This window comes from Miniopterus schreibersii (genome assembly GCF_964146895.1).
Source record: "Miniopterus schreibersii genome assembly, chromosome: 5".
NCBI lineage: Eukaryota > Metazoa > Chordata > Mammalia > Chiroptera > Miniopteridae > Miniopterus > Miniopterus schreibersii.
The window spans coordinates 72,304,204-72,322,964 of NC_138106.1; the positions used below are offsets into that span (position 1 = coordinate 72,304,204).

General features: G+C 35.6%; 1 protein-coding gene and 1 pseudogene across 5 annotated transcripts in view; one reads left to right on the plus strand and one right to left on the minus strand.

Annotated features, from left to right (window-relative positions):
* Nucleotides 1-18,761, minus strand: part of CADM2 (cell adhesion molecule 2) — a 997,699-nt gene that overhangs the window by 576,862 nt on the left and 402,076 nt on the right. The gene's annotated exons all lie outside the window — the stretch shown is intronic.
* Nucleotides 11,159-12,151, plus strand: LOC308557906 (calponin-2 pseudogene; annotated as a pseudogene). The gene has a single exon. The product of its transcript is annotated as a calponin-2 pseudogene (transcript).

Here is an 18,761-nt window from a genome sequence, read left to right on the forward strand (position 1 = left end):
TAATATATGTTAATTAATATAAAGCAAATGATAGGCAATATTTAATTGAGTTCATATAAAAATGCAGTCAATCACTTTTTCCATTTTACATAGGAAAAACTTGCATAGAAATGTTAAAGTGGCTTTTCTAAGTGTAAGTATAAATATAATACTTATATTTAACAACATATGACTAAATACATATAACATAGTCATTAGTGCGTATACTCATTGAGGCAGAGATTGTGTCTCAGTCCTTTGTTTATCGGAGACCCAGCACCTAGCATTGAGTCACAGGTACATAAAATCAAGAACAGAAAATTTCATCAAGTACATAAAATTATTTCTAATATATTTTATATCATTGTATCATAAAAGAACACTATGAAGAAGATAGTGTTATTCTTTTATAACAAATGATGAAACTGAGCATAAAGTGATTCTGCATTGTCCAGTGTAATTCTGATCACATATCTAGGACCTTGTCATTATAAATTTGCTACCCCCATACCAAAAGGAAACATTTGTTTAATTCTCAAGTGAAGTCATTTCAAAATTCAAATACTTATTGCGAAAACGAGAGCAAATCTACCAGGAGCTTACAATTTCTTAGCCAAAGCAATCATTTTCTCTGTCTGAGTTTGAAGCATTGATCAGAGGATTTAAGTACTATTACTACTCCTGAAAATGCTTTTCAGCTCAGCAAATAGAGGGCTGACTTGATTCGGCTTTTAAGGTGGTTTCTGATATTATCAATAACCTAAGTAACCTAGAGAGGCAAACTGTGAGAGGAAAAACTATATGGGGGCAAGAGAAAACAGAAGTGCATGATAGATGCAGGTTGTCACATAAATGCCTTTCAATTAATTTTATATAATGCACATTCCTTTATTAAGGCTGATTTTTTTCTCAAAATTTTATTTCTGGTGAGAAAGTTTTTCAGCCATTACTATTAAAATGTAAGACTATACCTCTTTATGAACCATTTTACCAAGATCCTTTTAATTTTTTTCAATTTAAGTATAAATTATACACACACCTATGGTCAATATGAATTTTATAATTCAAGTGAGAAAGCACTCGGTGGTTCGTAGGGAAACAGACATTTTTCCATTGATAATAGTAGGTGTTGTAGAAGGCTACTTGGAAATCGTGTATGGAACAGCATTATGAGCATAACAGCAAGAATGGGGACCTGGCTACAGCTCAAATAAAACAACAGCTGTCCCTGATTAGCTAGAAGACAAACAACTTGCTTCATGGTTTCTAATGTTATATCACAAATCCACAAATTCCAATGGAGTTACAGGTGCATAAAGTACAAAACATGTTTCATCTCTAAGAACCGAAAAATGATCATTTCCTTAACATTAGAATTAACCAAAGCAAAAGCAGTGTACTGCTCGTAGGAACATGTTTTTAATATCCTATTCATGGAGGTTTCAACAGATTCAAGCGATGACCGAAGTTTTGGCATAAAGTTAATTATTTGTTGGAGCTAATGCTGGCACTGTTGTGACTTCCATAAACTGCTGGGGGATAGCAGCAGTTTGCAAGGGTGAGTTGACAATATAGCTGTTACATTCCAATGAAGGCTCTGAAATGCAAACACGACCTGCTGTGTCATTTCCTAGTATTTCAGTATAAATTCAGAGAGTGATGATTCCTTTCATAAAAGGAATTACGACATACAGTGTTGACTTTTAGGCTATTAATGGATTGATTGGCCAGCTATTATTTTTTACACTCTCAAGGAAAGAGTAAACCCTAGATGCTTAATCTATCAAAACTCAAGAATCAAGAAAACAAATTTCAGGGAAGAGAATGGTGACATTTTAAGTTTTACTATTTTATCTTCTAATAAAAATAATTTTGACTCATAAAATACATGCAGCTACAACATTATACCCACAGTCTAAATTCCTGGACTTGGGTAAAATGAGCTACTATCTTTGCCTTACAATTACTACGCAGTTTAATTGGTAAGCCGCCATTTAGTCAGCTGCACTTCCTCTGTTTTGTCATTTACCCTCAAATTATGGTAGCCACAATTTTATTATTTAGTTCTAAAATATAAGTAATATTACAACTTAATAAATAATTCTTGGTTTTAGGGGTAACCGACAATGGTTCTGGAGATTACCATAATTTAGGTATATATATTAATTATATACATGGAAACAGTTTCATGAATTATTTTCCTCCTAGAAATAATTTGGTAAGCAAGCTAAAGTATTGTAAATTTTTTTTAAAAAAACTAGATCATTAAAATTAGAAGACACGACTCTAGGAAAAAATCATGAAGAAAATCACAGGTTGAAAACATGATTTCAATCTTTTCATAATTCTAACAGGTTAATGTTTTAATGTATCTCCTTCTTAGAGCTATATTTACATTCCAGGTCCAGAAGAAAGTTCTGGATCTTTTCCCAAACTTTTTCTGCAAGGCGGCGGAACTTACTGGAAAATCCTATTACACAAAATTCTGAAAAGAAATTCTGAAATCAAGATATCATTACTGTCAGTATGCTTGTATGAGTTGATTTTAAAAAATGGAAAGTAGGGCATGAGAAAAAGATAAAAACCCCGACTTCTTCAGCACTTTTAACTAGCCATTGCTGTTCCCAAAAGAGAGCAGTTAAGTCTGGTAATTTATGTCTGAGCATTCTCTTTTGAACCCTACAACACTTTTTCTACTTAGAATTCATTGGTTTAAGTATCCATGATGGAAAAGGTGGAGCAAAGGGCAAGGTGACTGATTAGAAGTATACCAGCTGGTTTTTTGAGTAAACGGAATATGTTTGTGATCTCTAATAGTTATATCTTAGTAAGACATGCACCTGTCTTATGTGGAAGGTTTCCAGATTGATTCCTTTTTTATTTTATCTATTTTATTTTTTATTTTAGCAATGTTTGCAATTCTATCCTTAATTCTTAGGGTTCTTACTAAATGAAATCCTAAATCAACCAGTATTTAATAAAATTTTATCAAAATATTATATATCCAGGCTAGCACATAATAGGCAAATATATGTTATATGAAATTAATTCTATTTTCAAAAGTTTGTGACCTTTTATTTGAACTTCAGTCACAAAAGTGACAATTTTAAAACTTCAGAACATGAGAAATTACAGACTTAAATATATTTGAGATATTTGTTGTAATTAGCCAAGTTTCCTATTCAGATTTCAGAGGACACATTAACACTCTTCTTCAATAACAGACAAACCACGCAGGAAGCCAGATCTAGGCCAACAAAGGGACGCTGTTTGGGAAACGTGGCAGGAAAGCCAGAGCCCTTTATTTCAACTTTTTCTTAATGCTTGTCAATATAAATCTTCCCTTAGAAAAGGGCTATCAGTTACCTGTGCAACATTCTTGTACTCATCCATTCATTCATGCAAAACCCACATTTCTGGGTAAAATGTGTTAATTGCCAATCCTTTCAAACAGGCAAAAAGTTGGGAGGTAGTGTAGCATTAGAGAGAAAAAGAAGTATTTTTTAAATTTATTTTCATATAAGAAATAACCCTAACACTAATTTTTTATAATGGCCATTGCTGGAAAGGAACAGATTCAGTAATCCACTTCTAGCTTGTTACGTTCTACACTATTACTGAAATGCTTATACTTAATAAATTTACGTGTTCAAAAGAATGATATTGCAACACTGCTCAAATGTCAGTCACAATCAGAAACATGGAATGTGATCTGATTCTTTTCCTGTAATTTAACTCCATTTTATGAGGCCAGTTAAGTGTCTTCTACAGTGTAACTTTTCACAAACTTGATACTTGCTCCTCTAACTCTATTAGCCTTTCCTCACTGACCTGAAGTAAATGAAAAAAAAAAAAATAAATAATAATTTCACTCTTCAATCCATTTTATTATTTTTTTAATTATTATTATTTTTAATATATCTTTATTGATTTCAGAGAGAGGAAAGGAGAGGGAGAGAGAGAGAAACATCAATGATGGGAGAGCCATTGATCGAGCCTGCAACCTGGGCACGTGTCCTGACCGGGAATCAAACCCCGATCGCCTGGATCCTAGGTCAACGCTCAACAGCTGAGCCGTGCCCGGCTGGGCTTCAATCCATTTTAAACAGAAAAAAAAAATTAATTCATAAAAACAAAATAAAAACTCTAATACAATTGCACCAATTTTATAGCCAGATCACTGCGATGGCTAATTTTATGCGTCCACTTGACTGAGCTAAGAGATGCCCAAACAGCTGGTAAAACGCCATTTCTGGGTGTTACTGTGAAGTGCTTCTGGAAGAGATGCACATTTGATTTGCTGCACTGAGTAAAGAAGGTTGCCTTCACCTTTGTGAGCAGGCATTGTCCAGTCCCTTGAGAGCCTGGAGAGAGTAAAAAGACAGAGAAAGGGCGAATCTGCCTTCTGTTCAAGCTGGGCTGTCCATCTTCTCTGGCCTCTCACCTTGGCCTCATGATTCTCAGGCCTTCAGACACAGACTGAATTACACCATTGGCTTTCCTGGTTCTGCAACTTGTAAATGGCATTTATGGTACTCCTCAGACACCCTAACTGTATGTAGCAATTCCCATAATAATTCCCCTCCTCCCTCTCTCTCTCTCTCTCTCTCTCTCTCTCTTTGTTACTGCTTCTGTTTCTATAGGGAACTCTTACTTATAGCATGGCTTTGTCCCATCACTAGCATTTCATATTGTTGACAATCTGTTGTCACATGATTTGATTGACATGTTCAATCAGCTTTTGTCTACTAGAAATGTCTGATCTTATGACCTTTTTTCTGTAATATTTAAGTCCCTTTGATCATTAATTAATAGCTATTTTATCCCAAAGTGCATTTACTATGCTAAGAGTTGCCATATTTACATACTCTCAATTATCTTTACATTTAGGGATATTTGTGCAATCTTCTTTATAAAAATGAGCTAATTTTAAAAATAACATTCTTCTTCTTTATTTGTAAAGATGTTAGAGAAGAAGATCCAAGTATTGGGAAAGAAATAAGACAACATTTTTGGGGGTGTTTTTGCAAATATGATTTTTGTTTTGTAAAGTCTACTAAGGCTATATGGTTTCAAATACAATGCAGAATAATCCCTTAACCTCAAATCAGTTAAATTATGAATGCACCTTTGAAATTCTAATGAGTAGTATTCTAAAAGTTTGCGCCTAATTTATTTGATAACTTAGAAAATAAATAAACAAAATATATTTCTCACAAAAATCTCCAGTGCTGTGGTAACTTATTAGCAGTATTTCACACATTAATGCATACTACTAATAAGTTAGCTGTCTTGTGTTTTTAAAACACAATATGCGGGCAAGAAAATTTTACTCCTATCAGAAATTAAGTGACAATGGACAGGACAATAAAGGATTGGAAGAGGAGTCTGGCAGATGACATAGGCTCATGTGAATGAAAAACAAGAGTTGAATTGATAGGGATGACCATGTAAAAAGTTTTCAGAAAAGAAACTAGAGTCTAGGACCTCACAATTTGCTGAAGTAGAAACAAGCAAATGGCTATAGTGTAATAAGATTCATATACGAAATCTAAAATTCAGTAAATAGAAGTCAGACTGAGAATGCAGAGTAATGAGATTTGCATGTTGTTCAACTTTAGAGGGGCTCCTCAGTCTCAGGCCACTGGCAAGGACATGAGGTAGAATAATTCTGGTGAAAAAATTAATAGTTGCTAAATGAGATAAACATCCAACAGCCACCCCTCTAATTCCTTTTCTTTGTCACAGAGTCAGGATTTTGTTCTAATACCATTTGCTTCAGGTGAAGTTGAGTCCTTCCATAGTCTTGGAGGAGAATTTAACTATTCTAGGTTGGCCCATCAGGAAATTTTATTTCTCTTTCCTATCCTCAGTTTACAAAGAGCATGAACTAAGATTCATAAATGAGTCACATACTTCTAAAATGTATACAAATATGTAAAAAAATTATATATAAATAGTTCCATTAAATATGAATGTAAATGAGCATGAAATTAAGCTATCATGTGGAAGTATTTTAAAATAATGATGTGTTATTTTAATTGCATGTTATTAAGCCTGATTCTGGCATTCAGAAATAATAATAATTTTGTTTGTTTTTTAAAGAGCTTTTGAGCAAATGACAAAACTTTAAAAATATCATCAATTGTTATTACAATCCTTGTGTGTTTCACTTATATTTATATACACCTTTGAAAAGTTTTATATATGAAGATTATAACACATAATTAAATAACCCATTTAATTAAAACGTGGAAGTAAAATATATATGTACACACAAAAACTTGCATTGAACTCCAATGTCAATCTCTTAGGGAAAGAACAGAAGAGACAAATACTGAAGTTATCAGTGACAAGTAAGGTACAAACAAACCTTCTAGGTTGTTTTCTTTCCGCTTCATTTATATAAAACAATAGCAATAGAAAATGTCAAGAAATAGATTTAATGATCCTTTGTTTTCATACCTAATGCCACCATACTAGTTAAACAGAAAGGGAGTTACATGCCATATTTCTTTGCATAATCACTGCCCTTTTCTTTCTTGCTTTGTAAGACACTCAATTCAAATTAACCTATACAAAGTCTACATACAGCAATTATGCAAGGGTAACCAATATGTGAGTAAATGTGGTAGATCAACTGAAAATATCATATCAGCAAAGCACAAATGGTGTGCTGAATTTCAAAAACTCTTAAATAGAAAGGAAAAGAGAAAGATGCAAGACCATCAGGCATAGGTAATCAGTTTGCATGCATATTTGTAGGACAGATGGCAAACTTACCACAAAGAGTAATTTTTAGTAATCAATATGCAATTTGAGAAGAAACATAAGAGAGTAAATGTTTCTCATCCTTCTTGGGCTTTGAAAACATGATTCTCTTGCATAAATTAATTTATCGTGTTAAATAATTAATTCGAGGAGATGACAAACATAATTTAAATTAGCTCCTAAATATTGCCTACACTCTTAAAAATAGAAACACATTTTTAATGCAGAAATACATTAAAACAACAAGCAATAACTGATGATCACTATTTAAAAATTTATCTCTATTGTTGAAAGTACTGCAGATGTCCCCCATCCCCCCCCAATTGATCCCCTACACCCTGCATCCGCCCCACCCCCAGGCCTTTCCCATACTATAGTCTGTGTCCAAGATCACTTTTAACACCCTGTGTTCCATTTTTAACATCAGAAACAAATGCAAAAACCATGTAATAATAGAGGATGGACTAAAAGCAGACAGCCTCCATCAGATAAAACCCACCCAAATTCCCCAATATTCCCCATCTCTGCCTATCTTGCATCCTAAAATTCTTTGATCGTGCATTTACCTTTTCTCAAAGTCATATATAGCATTTCTTCTTCACCTTGAGTCTGGAATTCATTTAATCACAAAGTCCAAAACTATTGATAGATATCCATACTATATTTGGGGTGAAGAGTATATTAATTCTGATTCTTCTGCTATTTAAATAACAAAATAAATACATCTATCATCAACAGTATGGCGGATGGGATTCTGTAAATTCAAAGCTAGTAGGAGGTCTATGTTTCACAGAATTACCCTAAAATATTTACCTTGTCTTTAAAAAGTGAAACCCAAATACCACACTCATTATAAGACAACACAGGTACAATGAGCATCAGCTCCTACAAATTGAAAGAAATCAAAAACAAAGAAATTTCATTAGCTCCATACAAGTCATCCTTTCTTTTCAACTACAGTTTAATTTCCTCTTTTCTTTCCTTCTCTTTTGTTTCAAGTAAGCACTTAGTAATGTGTTTAAAATAAATGTTTGATGGCTCTCTTTACCTAAGTGCAAAGATTTTCTATTTCAGCTTTTTAATACATTGCCTCAGCTTTCATCTATTCTTGACAATTTCCAACTGAAAAACCTAGAAGAAAAAATGAGTTCTGTTTTTGTCATAAAGCACATTATATGTTTCCCTGAGAGAAGTAGTTTGGGCTATAAATTCTTTTCCTTCCACAGGACATACGCACAGAGACCTTATAAATTTCATCATCATCTTACCACATACTCCCCGTGGAAATTAAAGTATGTCACCTATGTCCTACCTTTCACTTTTTCACGCATTCACAATGTAGAACTAATTTTAAAATATATCTCAGAAGTTAATGATTGGGAGAAGTAACTCCGAAAATAATATCTATCTTAAAGACAGGTAAGTAGATTCATCCATAAGGTCAGAAGAGTGTGCATTAGAGGTTATTTTTATTTTAGTGCAGCAAAAGTTTGAGAGAAAACTGAATACAGTGTTCACATGTTAAATAACAAATAGTCCTTACACTGCCTTGCTGTCGAAAGATCTCAGGAGGAAACCTTGGCATGTGGCTACGGTCACAACTGGGCCCTCTTCCCACTGTGAAACTTTTTACCTACAGAGCTTTGGCAGGATTCGTTATGAGGATCTGATTTAGTTTAGAGGTTCCCAAACACAGGCACATCCCCTGTGAGCTTGTTAGAAATGCTCATTCCTAAGCCCCGCCCTGACCGATAGAATCCCAATGCCTGCGGATGCAGACTATCAGCAGGACTCTCCAGGTGATTCTGAAGCATCTCAAAGTTTGAGAAACACTGGTTTCGTAGATGCCAAGCTTAATTATAAAAAAGGCAAATCATTACCATTATCATTCCATGAGTTCTTGTAGTAGTAGTCATATTTCTACAATAGGTTCTAAGGTTTTTTTTTGCAATTATCTATTGCACATGCAAAATAAGCTGGAAATACTAGGTGGCATCTGTCAAGATATGATAGAGGAAATTCATACACAAGACTAGGAGAAAAATGGGTCTTCATTGCACCCAGCTTAAGCACCATCATTTGATATTCAAGACTCAAAGTGGCATTCTCCAAAACTTGGCATTCTAGAACATAAACATAGCAGTCCATACCATTAAGTGATGCATAGCTTTAGCCCCTTGGTTTAGTCACATCACAGGGCCAGTATTATATAATGAATGGATGGTCTACATGAGCGAGGCCAGTCTTGACAATGTGAAAAGTACCCATAGCACAGGCCAATCTAAAATAATGGGCAATGAAATTGCTGATTGTATTTATTTGGAATTTTTCATTCTTTGTTTTTTAACTCTTCTCATTCTCTCTCTCAAAATGAGCCAGTAAGATTTAAAAGTTAGGGAGCTGGGTCAAACATAATCATAATATTGAGAAAAGTGCATAATATTGAGAAAAGTGCATAATCATAATATTGAGAAAAGTGCAAAACAGCCTGCTCTTGTTAAAGTCACTATCTGTTTTAGGTAAGCAGGATACCTAAAATATACCAGTGAAAGACCCATAAAAAGTTATTATCAAATCAATTATTTGCTGGATCAAACCCTCAGTTAAAATAGACTTTTAACACTTGCCATAAATAACACTTGCCTGGCTTGACTTTTTTTTTTTAATGAATGCAACTTATTTTTAAGTAGTAAGTTTGCCGAAAAACTGAGAGGGAAGTACAGAGAATTCCCATATATCCTTCAGCCCCATTCATATCTTGCATTAGTATCGTACATTTATTACAAAACCCAATACTGATACATTGTTATTAACTAAAGTCCATACTTTATAGGAGTTCATTCTCTGTGTTGTACATTCCAAGAATTTTCTTAGCAAATGTGTAATAACATGTATTCACCATTATAGTATCTACAGAATAGTTTCACTGCCCCCTAAAAATTCCCTGGTCTGGCTTAATTTTAAATTACATGATACTGGTAAGGACAGTTTAAAATCCATTTGGGATTTGGCTAGAATATCTTTAAGGCTTGTTTTTTTATTAAACTATAAAGAATGCTGCTAGCGAAGCTTATAGTTACATGAAAATATGTGACAGAAAGGTATAGTTGAGGATCCAGCACCTTGCTTCTTGTGTCAGCTCAGGCTGCTTTAACAAATTCCCATAGACTGAGTAAATTAAACAACAAATATTTATTTCTCACACTTCTGGAGGCTGGAAAGTTGAAGATAAAATCTTATCAATACCATGATCTTGGACTTTTCAGCCTCCAGAACTGTGAGAAATTGGAGTATCATGTGAATGAACAATAATGAAATAAAAGGCAGGATTTGCAAACTGGTTTGGCAAGTAAATTTAGTTAGTTTCCATGTTGATTTTTGCCTGAATAGTCTATGCAGTATGCAATAGCTAGGAAAGAAAAAGTATATGAATATAAATTTTAGCTTATGATTTTAAAATTTAAAACTCAAAGCTTTCTTTGCTGCATCAGATGAACTTTTTCTAAGCTCTTCAATTACCAACAAAAATCAAATGCTTTTCTATATGTTAGCGCATAATCAACTTCTGCTGAATCTCAAATTTGAAATGCACATCACAGATTTTTATATTCAGAACTTTTATTTGAATAAAGCACAATTGAAAAGTAAAGCTGAGATATTCAAGGTAATGACTACCTACTTTTCACTCTCTTCATTAAGTTAGCACAGCCAGGATATTGTGACTGCCTGTGATTTAGGACATTTTCCGGATGCACTATTTAGCAACAGTATTGTTAATGTGAGTTTTCAAAACCCTAAGCCTCTCCCCAATTTAGGTATTTCATATATATATGCATATATATATATATGCATACACACAGATTAATATTTGTGATGTGGTACTATTTAATTAGAAAAAATAATTATGCTCTTGTGACACTCCCCCCCCCCCCACATTTTCCGCCTGTCCTAATCTGCATGCAAATGTTCTCCACTGCCCTGTCCTAATCTGCATGCAAATGTTCTCCAGTGCCCTGACTTTTTTGCTCACTTTGCTCATATTATTAGGGGTAAAGCAGGGCCCTGGAGAGCAGTAACAATTTAAGACCACTTATAAAATGCATGGGGCCAGTTCAGCAACCCCTTTTCTAATCTACAACTCATTGTTAATATGTGATTTTTTTCTATTTCTAACATCTCTGCAGTATCATGCCAAAATCATTCCTTATTTGCATGGGTCTAAGTTCTTTTGCCTCTAACAGTATTTAAACTTTTTAATGCAAGATATTATATGTTAATAAATATAATTATGTTCAAATCTTTTGGTAAATAAATAATAATTTAACTGAACGGCTAGTATCAAAAACATAAGAATGTCCCCCACCATTGTACCCACCAGGTTGTTGGTCCTGCTGTAGCCACCGTGGGCATGAGCTCCAAGCAGTTCAACAGGGGGCCCTCATCAGGCCAAGGTCAAGAACTGGCTCCTGCCCAAATATGACCCTCAGTAGGAGGTGGAACTCCGCAGCTGGGTGGAGGGACTCACGGGCCTGTCTATAGGTCCCCACTTACAGAAGGGTCTAAAGGACGGAATTACCCTGTGCACACTCATGAATAAGCTGCAGCCGGGCTCGGTCCCCAAGATCAGCCACTCCATGCAAAACTGGCACCAGCTAGAAAACCGCTTCTACTTCATCAAGGCCATGGCCAGCTACGGCATGCACTCCGTGGACCTATTCAAGAGTGGGCCCATGACACAGGTGCAGGTGTCTCTTCTGGCTCTGGCAGGGAGGGCCAAGACCAAGGGGCTGTAGAGTGACATGGACATTGGCACCAAGTACTTAGAGAAGCAGGAGCAGAACTTCGATGATGGCACCACGAAGGTGGGCCAGTGCGTCACCACGCTCCAGATGAGCAGCACAAGTGTGCCAGTCAGCCAGGTATGATGGCATATGGCAAGGGAAGACATCTGCATGACCCCAAGGGCCATATCCTGCCACCCATGGATCACTCAACCATCAGCCTGAAAATGGGCACAAACAAATGTGCCAGCCAGGTTCCTGGGACCTGCAACACTTCTACAACACCAAGCTGAGGACCAACAAGTTTGACAACTCTTCCATGTCTCCGCAGATGGGCTACACACAGGGGCTACACCAGAGTGCCCAGGTCTTTGGCCTGGGAGTGCCAGATATAGGACCCCAAATGCTGCCCAGAAGGCCCAGTGGCCAACAGAGCTCCAGGGTCAGTTGGCAATTGCCCAAGCCCAGTGAAGGCCCCAGAGTGCCCCCACAGTCCCCTGCTACTAAGAGGAGGCAGTCTACTGAGCCCACCCCCCCTTGCAGGGTGTCTGCATATCATCACCCCATCTGGGATTTTGGATAGCTCTATGTTTTCATCTTGTTTTTCTGTGTGTTTATAAGCTTCCAGCTGAGGGCCTGTGAGGCCAGACCCTCAGATGGTGAAAGGTGGGGGTCTCTGCCTGGGCACATCCAGGTAGCACATTTTCCAGTAGGTTTTGGGGCAAGCTCTGGGGGGAAGAAGAAACCTGTGCAGGGAGGGAAAGTGGCCCCAAATGGCTTCTGGTAATTTTGTCCCTCTTCCTTTTTCTCTGCTGATCAGTTTGTGGTTTCTGGACACATAGAAGTTTCAGGCAATTTTAACAAAACAAAAGTAATTTATTTTTGTTTTTGGTGTAATAGAGTGGGTATGGTGGAGGAGGGTGCTGGGAAGGAAGTCCCCTGGGAGAGGGCCAGGCCACAGTCCCCAGGTATTTTAGGAAGGGGATTTCCCTAGGATCCTCCCAGGGAACCAGTAAGGAAACTGAGGCACAGACAGGACAACAGGACAATAGAGTTCTGAGTAGTTGAGACAAAACCAGAACCCCCTCACCCGGCCTGGCTGGTGTGGCTCAGTGATTGAACATTGATCTATGATCCAGGAGATCACGGTTTGATTCCTGGTCAGGGCACATGCCCGGGTTGTGGGCTCGATCCCCAGCAGGGGGCTTGCAGGAGGCAGCGGATCAATGACTCTCTCATCATTGATGTTTCTATCTCTCTCTCTCCCTTCCTCTCTCTGAAATCAATAAAGACATATTTTAAAAAATAACAAAAAACACCAGACCCCCCCCTACCCCTATTCCATACTTGTCCCCTTTCCCCCATCAAGAACTGAGCTGGGACCCCCACGAGGGGGCCCTCCCTGGCACCAGCCCCACCCAGGAGCCTGGGAGCAAGAGACAATGTGAAATACCTACTGAGCACCAAAGGCAACAGGAATCTCTTTTTCAAGGAGGGGAAAAAAAGCATAGAATTATCAGATAATGAAAATATCTCTAAATCTTATATTTATCCTTTGCTACAAGTAGAAAAAAAACCACACCTTATGATATAGAAAATTCTGTAAATCACTTTTTTTTTTTTTTTTTTACATATCTACTTTTTAAAATGAATTTTATGCATCTGGGTTTTATTCATATTATACAAGAACAAAATGTTTTATTGGAGCCTACGGTTCATCTGGCTATTTTATAAGGAAATATGTACAAGAAAAGCTAAATTTTTAGTAAATAAATGTTTTGTTATAGAACAAGATTCATGATGATTTTCTGTTCTCTGCAGAGTTCTATTTTCATCCTTTAGCTTCTAAATGGCATTGGCATCACTATGATGTTGTTTAATCTAGCATGAAATGCCACAATAAATAATATATTATACGCTGCTCCCCCCACAAATTTGCAATAATTAAATATTCTTGTTGCTTTATCCCTAAGAGAAAGTCTAATATATTTATGCATGATGCTGACACCACGGCTCTCTTTTACAAGCTTTGATCCGACTGCAGATGAGTCTTAAGTCCCTTATTTGTATACAAATCATAACCTTAAAATCAAGGCATTAGGCTAAAATTTTGTTTGAAGTCTGTATTCAGAAATGCAATTAATAGCGCCTGTGAACTCATGCTATAAAATGTGCAATGCTAGTGAAATTTAGTAAAGTGTGTTTAAATGTCTTAAAATATACTACCACTAATATTGCATGAAATTCAGAGTACAGGTGCCTGAAGAATCTAAAAGAGTTATTTTTATCAACTACTTTATCTTGTCAGTTCATTTGTAGAAAAACTAAAATTAGTGAAACAGTTTAATAGATTTTTTCCTTCATCAAATTTATTCTTTCCTAGGCCAGATTTTACAGAGCCTGGCCATTTGCCCACTTCTATGGCTACCTGAATGAGAAGTCCTATGTGGGAGAACCCGGCAAATGCAAGTAAACAAGCAAACAAGGCACAATCCAAATTTTGCTGATTTTTATGTACAGTAAATTTGAGAACCATGGCCTTAGTTATATATGTAAATGTTTTCAAATATTTAACAGCAAAGAATCCTGTTTCTACAATCCTGAAGATGCAAAATATATGCAAACTGACAGCAGGTTCTTTGAAAGCCTATGATACTATTTTCATTTACAGGTGTGATTATATATATTTAAACACAAGGTTTTATAGTGGAGGCACTGCTATTTATAGCGAACCTTCAGAGGTTCAGAGTGAGGTTCTTTAAAATTAATTTCATACCCAAACTGCCTCTTCAGATGGTGGAGGTATTTGCACATTAAGAGGTTCTTTCGGTTTTGCACAATTTATTGTTTTAAACCAAGAACATAGAAATAACTTATCATAATTCTTCAGGCTAATAAGAATTTGGCTGAAAAGCCAAAACAACTAGGTAGAGTTCTCAGGAAAAGGCATACCTCTAATATATAAACCAACTATCTGTACTTGAAGAAAAAAAGAACATTTCCACTCTACTGTTTCCCCCAACAACGCATAGATGGAAAGAAATGTTTCAGAAATTTATGAGAAATCACAGTGTAAAGCTCACATAGAAAATGAGAAAGGTTTGAGGGGCTGCAAAAATCTGTAGGGGGCCTGGAGAAGTGCTTATCAGAATTATCAGCTTAAAAAATACCATGATAAGAATGCAATGAAAGCTACCCCTGGATTGCTTAGCAGGGAAAGAGCTGCGACGGATCGATTTAAGAGTTCTCCTGTAGATGCTGACGGGTTATCAACATGTACAGTTTGCAGGGAGAGAGGAAGAGAAAGAGAGATCCTAAAATGTTTCAGAAGTTTGGGGAACACAACCCCCAAACTCTAATTTCACTCATAAAAAACATTTTAATGCATGGCCACAATTCATGTCCATAAAGGGTTATTCAAGTATTCTTTTTTCCTTCCTTATTGAGAATTTTCCTAGGCAGATTTTTGTAGCCCATCTGTGCTTATTTGTTAACTCTTGTTGGAGTCTTTGCTTTGGGTGAAGACCATTCACCTTGGTGCTAATTAGCTTGGAAGTTATTATAGTTAAAGTGATGCCTTAAAGGACATGGTGTGACCAGCTATGATCATGCACTAATATTACAATGAATTTATTTATCAAAATTGCTAGCCAGTTTCCCAGCCAGAATCTGAAGCTATAAAACAGGATTGTGTTTCCATACCAACATATATGAAATAGAAATATCTCTACCAATGTTTTCACTAATTTTGCCCATTTTATTTTCTTTCAAGTGTACATTTCTTTACCTTAATCACATGCACAAACTAAGCAAAATGTACCTGTTTCTGAATATGTGTCTATATAAAGCACACACTTAAAAAAATTAAATTACTGTTGCTAAAAAGAAATGACAAAGATTGTACTGGCTCAGAAAACTTTTAGTTTCTTCTTGAAACAACTCATTTTTTTAATCAGTGTTTTAGTAAAGTAAATCCACATTAATCTTGAAGCCCATAACTACTCTTTCTCAAATTATACATAATTATAGTGTGATGAATTTTACTCACTGTCTGTACTATGTGACCTTAAGCAAGTTTCCTATTTTCTACTAACCCCATTTTCTTAATTGCATATTATTTTTTTGTGTTTTATTTTCAAGAGCACAATAATATTGCAGTAAAAGATATGTCTTATCTCCACTAGAGCTTCACTTTCCTTTTATAGGAGATGGTATGTGGTTGACTTAAATATGACTTTTTTATTAAATTGGTAATTTAAGAGCATGATAGAGAGAAAATTGAAATCGTAGTCTCAATACAGATTGGTCATGTACCATTAAGAGAATTAATCTTATGGCTTTGATTGGTGACCTTCTATCCCTAAAAACTCCGACTGTTCTAAAATTCCAGAGTTCAGCCACAATATATTTTCAATTTTCACTTTATTGGCAATAGAATTAAATTGTTTTAAAACTATAAAATGATAATAAAACACATTTAGAATGGGTAATTACCATTTATAAATACTTTATCCATGAATCATCTTATAAACTTTTTATAATAGCCTATTTTAGAAATAAGGAAATTAAGATCCAAGACATGTTAAATTGCCTAAAATCCTTCAGCTAGTACCTACAGAAACTACATTTGCAATAAAATTCTCTGATTCTAAATTTTCTATTCTTTATAAACCTCTTACAGAAAATCACAATATAACTTCTTTCTTGAGATGATGCTTTTAATTTAAGCCCTGTGGTCAACTGGAGTTGGCTTGAGAGAGCTCACTGTATGCATCACTTCTCAATTCTGTGTCCAGTGATGTTAATTTATTGGCTTGAAATCAGCCATGGTTGGAGTATTTAGCCATGAAAATTGGGAAGTGCTACAAATCAGGCCCTTTTCCCCCAAAAGAGACAGTTATTAGACATTTACAAACACAACACTTGGGCTGGACCTAAACTACATTTCTGATGCCACTCAGTATAAAAATCTATAATTTTTTTATCATAGATATTTTTTATCCCAATCTACAATAAGGTGATCAGTTTCTCAGGGGTAAAAATAATCCTCCTTATTTAAACAGGTATATATTTCATCAAAATATATCAATTAATATACTAAATTATATTGAACTTTTACTGATATTTATAGTAAATGTCACCAGTACTATGAAAGTTCTGAACCTTGAAATTTCTATGAACATTACCAGCAGGTAAAGCACACATGGTTTGCTAGGATTTTCAGCCATGTTCATGAATTCTATTGTAGCTCAGTGCAAATTCATCTTTCCCTAGTCTTCTGTTAGTTTCCTAAGCCTTTATATACTCTAATAAGAGCCCAAGAGTAACCTCTTTTCTCAGTCATATTGCTTTTCACTATGTCAACCCCCATAAGATAGATGAGTTTACCACAGCATGCCTTTGTAGTACCATGTCAAACTATATATAACAGTTTCAGAGGTAAAATGTATTTCTGTACTTCAGGGTGCCCTTGTCAGAGTATTGTTTGAATAGTTATCTTTTGTATTGGAAAACAACACCCCTGCATCCTTTGCATGGGATTGTCATCCATCAGGCTATTGGCCTACCCAGTTTTGTCTGCCATCAAAATTAGACTATACGACCAGCCTTAGATAGGTCACTGGATCTGTTGTTTGAGGCTGTGCTGCCTCATTCTGCCCTACCTAATTTATAGTCTTCAAACAGAGGCATTATATTTCTTCTGAACACTTGTTACATGCCTGTCACTATCACCAACAAAGAGCTTTAACTCATGATGTTCTTCAAAATCTCTAAAACATTTGTTTTTTACTTCACTCTGAATGGCCCTTTTAGTGTATAACTTGGCTATTGCTTAAAGTAACCTGTTCTCAAAGGAGTTAACTGTTTTTAATTGTTTTTGCAGAAACCTATGCCATACAGTTTTACTAGTTTGTTTTATCCAGTTCTTTGTTTTAAACCAAAGGCTATTAAACATTCCATAATTAAAATAGAAAATATAAAATTATGGAGATCTAATAATAATGCATATATAAATTGCACAAAAATGGCAACTATGTTTGAAAATGAGCTGTATGAGAAAAATCATCATATAACAATACGCAAAAAAAAGATGGCTATAAACTGGAAATGAATATGAAATCAGATACAATGCTCAAGAGTGCATTTACCTAAAAGTTTCCCTAATGCTAGAAGATCATTAAATTAGTTCTCCATGACTCTAGAATAAACAGAACCATTCTTAAAAAGTCATGCAGTGAGAATTAGGATTCACAAATCATGGGAAATGATGGGCCTCAGGGGTGGTATGCCTATGAATGCACAGACTTATGTACTTAATTATTTTAACTGGCGTTTGAAATGAGCATCAAAATTGGAATAGCTGTGTTTGACTATTTTCAACTGATGGGTCAAGCTTGGTAATGTGTCCTTCTTGTTCTTCTCCCTTTACATGTCAGCCTCATGATGATTAAACCAGGGAAGGTGCAAACAGAGAACGGGTCATCAGGCTGGAAGGAGAAAAAACTTAACTACAGAGAGTACTCGGTATGCCACGAGAGTAGAATTTGTACGCAAAACTGTTTAGGAAATTAATCAGGATCTCAATATCTACACATTTCTACTCTCAAATCTACCATCAATTCTTGATTTTTTTCTGAAATATAGTTGTCTCAGGTAGAAAATTTGGAACCAACTAACTTCTAATATATCTGCAACCTTCACATCTACTCACAAGGTTTGATCAATTTAATTTCATAAATATATCTATTCAACATTAGTGTCTTCACTGTGGGCTTTATCTTTAATTCAAGTTAAGGCTACAGTCTATAAACAGGCCTCCTTGTCTCTGTTTTCTTTCCTTTCTAATTTCCTCCGCCATGCTCAGCCTAGCCTTGTAAAATTCACATCTGATCATAACACTCTTGCATTTAACTTCCAGTGATTCATTATGACTTGCAATGTAAAATCACATTTCTCAGTATAGCACCGAAGGCTCTTTACAATGTGGTGCCTCTCTACATCTCTATAGTACCACTTGGCAAACTTCTCAACTCTGAAATTCATTAGGACTAAACTCAAATATCACTTTATTTGACCCTAGGACTTCATATGACAGACTATAATTGAATTTCAGGAAAATTCTCAATTTAAGGTTTCCATTTTCCTGAATAAAATCATTAAAAAACAGATAGATCCTTCTTCTGGAAGATCAGAAAAAGCATTTGGGATATTTACCTAAAATGATGTAAA